The sequence below is a fragment of the Budorcas taxicolor genome, chromosome 12 (assembly GCF_023091745.1).
Source record: "Budorcas taxicolor isolate Tak-1 chromosome 12, Takin1.1, whole genome shotgun sequence".
Taxonomy (NCBI): Eukaryota; Metazoa; Chordata; class Mammalia; order Artiodactyla; family Bovidae; genus Budorcas; species Budorcas taxicolor.
Genome location: NC_068921.1, coordinates 44525420 through 44529197, shown reverse-complemented (window position 1 = coordinate 44529197; position 3778 = coordinate 44525420). Strand labels below are relative to the sequence as shown.

Sequence of the window (3778 nt, the reverse complement as noted above, 5' to 3'; positions counted from 1 at the left end):
ACTTTCTATGTATATAATTAGTGAAATCAATTCAACATTGTTAGTTAAAATATTACTATATTTGAAAATATGCAACCTATATATTGTATTGACAGGGAAAATCAAAATCATAAGACAAGTAGATATAGAGCAAGACTCAAACAGAATTTAAAATAGCATAGGAGAGTATTTATGTAAGGGAGAGAAACAGGAAAATAGGGACTGCAAGAATTGACAAGATACTTGATTTTTTTCTTTCCTGGTTGCCCAATATAAGACAGAAAGTTAAAACTGGATTTTTTTTTCAGTCTCAGTTTTGGTTAATGCCTCAAAAGTCAAAGAAAATTTAACAAATGCAAAGTACGCTCAGACCCTCTACTAAAGAAATTTCTGTGTACTAAAGGCATATTTCGTTATGAAGTGGGTTCTGGGACTTCTGGTCTGCATAAGAATCAGATGTTGAAAAATCCAGTTGGGAGGAAGGATTTCAGATTCAGTACTTCAGGCTTCAGTACTCTTCTTGGAATGGAGAAAGGTACTTCTTCTTTCCCAGGTGGCTCAGTGGTAAGGAATCCACCTGTGTGGGTTTGATCCCTGGGTTGGGAAGACTCCCTGGAGAAGGAAATGACACCCATTCCAGTATTCTTGCCTGGGAAATCCCATGGAAGAGGAACCTGATATGCTACAGTCCATAGGGTCACAAAAGAATCAGACAGTAATTTGTGACTAAGCAAAAATAAGCTTAAAAAAAAGTAAGGAAGTATAACTATGTGTTTTCTGAAGTTCAAAGGAAACTGAGATACTATTTGACTCCTGTGAAGAGAAGTCTTACTATAAAAGTTGGAGATGGGACTGCCATTTTCTGGCAATGGAGAGAAGACCCTAAGGATGCTAAGTCTGTGTTCTATAACAAGTATATTTCTCATAGACTACACAAAATTGAACGAGTATATCTTTCTAAGATTAGCCTAAAGGACATCTAAAGGACTTCTCAGTTTTAAAGATGGACAGATTTCTAGAGGTCTGAGGAATGAGAGCACAGCAGAAAGTTGTCAGCCACAGGAATCATTGTGCTATAATATCAGGCAATTTACCATTCAAAATTGAAAAGCACAACTAATATATTTGCCATGAAGAGGGTACCAGCACCAAAAGACATATCCATCAGTCAGATAATAACTGTCCAGCATATATTGTTCCTTGTTCTCCCAAACTCCATCTGTTTTCAATCCAGAGGGGTCCTAAATAACAGATACAGATTTGGCTAGGAGAAGATGAGAAGAAAGGAAAAGAGACAACCTTTTCCAAATGTAAGCTTTATAACCAAAAGCAGAACTGAATTGCCACTGGGAAGAAACTTTAAATTGATTTTAAAATAAAGTTTTAACACTAAAAATGTATTATTTAATTACCAAAGTAAAATTCTGCTTGTGATTGACATGGGCTAGAAAATAAATGAGACCTGATCAGGATTTCATTGAAAGGCCCAAAAGGGAAAAAAAAAAAAAAAAAGGTCTAGAACATAGACTTTAAATATGTACATGTAAGAGTTAGGTAAAGACAAGCAGGAACATTTTAAGAGAATTTATTGTCTGTGTGAAATCACTTAGAGAAAAGAACCAGAAGCTTCAGGAAAATTTTTATGGATGAAGCAAGTGCAGAAAGGGTGAAAAAAAGTGACACAAGATGATGGAGATTAAAATGTAAGAAAAAGTGAAATCATTAAAGATTAAATTTATGTTAAGTGCAAAAGATGACAGCCATTGAAGAGTTTTAAACTGCTGAGTGAAATGATCAATCAATGTCACATTTACTGATTTTAATTCAGTAATATCTCTCAGAGTGGTTCTATATTCTCCTTTCCTGTGGCCACTACTCCCACAGTTCTAATAAATTCACTAATCCCAGAACTTATTACTTCTCACCTGGACTATTATAGGAGACTTTTAAAAGACCTCTCAAATTTATATTCTTGTTAAAGTACAACTTTGATCATCTCTATTTCCTATTCAGTAACTCTTCATTAGCTAAAGGATGTGTTACCCTATTCTTTGACTTGACATTCAAAGCTCTCTATTTTGAGTTCCTGCCTAGTTTTATATCACAACTTAGCTACCAACTTGAACTCTTCCACATTTGCTATATTCTTGCAATTATTCCTTCCCATCATTTCCCTCAAGCAGTTTCCTGTGCTCTTACACTATTCTTCTTCTCTGTGGGGTCAAATTCTCTCTATCCACAAAAGATGTAATCCTAATACCACTTCTGGTGTCCACAAAATCTTCTTTGACCAACTCAAGCCAGATTATGTGTCCTTCCCCCTCTTTGTGTTATAATTTAATCAGTTAATCAGGCAAACATGTATACAGAGTTGTCAAATGGAATGCCTTCTGCTAGGCATCTCTCTCTCTCATTTTTAAAGCAGGATGCATAAGACAAGTTTTGGCACATGTGGCACTGAAAAGCATAATGCTTTATCCAAATGAAAGATGTATCATGCAATGGTATAACTTGATAATCCTTACAGCAAAATTGTATATATACTGTCTATGTGACCCCACAAGGCAAACTCTAAGTATCTCCAGGAGGGATCAGAGATGGCTTTATGAAGGAGGTATGCCTAGGCTTTGATGAAGATAAGAGTTTTTAGACCAAATGGAGTTAAAGGCATTTCAGACAGAAAGGATGTCTGTTTATGCCTTAGCATCTGTGGGGTACATATACCTGACAGTGGAAGCTGAGTCTACCTCCTTACATTTCCAGTTTCCGAGTTTCATATCCTACACAGAATAAGCAAGAATATCTTTCCTGTCCAACCACTTCAACTACAGATAGTGAAAACTGGGCAGCTCACAGAGCTTTCCCTGACATAACCTATCATATATCCTTAGGTAACTGTCACCATCGTGGTTCCAAACAAGGTTCATCATTGTCCTCATAAAACCCTCAGCACACACTTTCCCAAAACAGAGAAGATATTGAGGGAAACACTTCCTCCACCCCTGATATTTTCCTCCTTGGGCAGAGTCACACGTTAATATTGTAGTCTGACCCTTGTCTGTCAGCTCCTTTACTCATGGCATGTGAAAGTGTTAGTCATTCTGTCATCACTGACTCTTTGTGACCCCATGAAGTATAGCCTTCCAGTCTTCTCTATCATGGAATTCTCCTAGCAAAAATACTAGAGGAGGTAGCCATTTCCTTCTTCCTGACCCAAGGATCAAACCTGGGTCTCCTGCATAGTAGGCAGATTCTTAACCATCTGAGCCATGAGGGAAGCCTAAACAGTGGTTAGATGCCACAAAGTAGTTGGCAATGTCTTAACTGTATGCATGCTGTCAGGCCTGAGAGCCTCGTCCATCTTTGTCAAGGGGAGTGCTAACCTTGTCTCCTTTCATATAACACTCAAGGCATAGCAGGAGAGATTTTACTATAGCTGAGTCTGGAAAAAAAAGCCAGGCAGTTGACTCTGCCCTTTCAACTCTTCTTTTTCTTGGGAACTTATCTGAGAATGCTCAAATTCATTCTTCTCTGTTCCTTTACATCAAAGGAAGACAAGGCAGCCCTGGAAAGCTGACTATGAGTGGGTGAAAAAGTTGATTTAATTCAGGTATTCTAAATCAGTAAGTGTGTTTCTTTCTTTCTCATTTTCTTCTTTCCTTCCATCCTTCCATGCTTCTTCCCTTCCTTTTCTGCCTGTCTGTTTTTACCACTCACATTAAGTAAAATTCTCCCAAAGCACCCCACCCCCGCCAGTGTCTTGTTTTTATGTGCCTTAGACCCTCACTGATACCCACAG

General features: G+C 37.7%; 1 non-coding gene across 1 annotated transcript; it reads right to left on the bottom strand.

Moving 5' to 3' along the window:
• Window positions 1-3258: 3258 nt before the first annotated feature.
• On the bottom strand, window positions 3259-3384 carry LOC128057921 (U6atac minor spliceosomal RNA). The gene has a single exon (XR_008200375.1). It is a non-coding gene; the product is annotated as a U6atac minor spliceosomal RNA (small nuclear RNA).
• Between the last annotated feature and the right edge of the window lie 394 nt (window positions 3385-3778).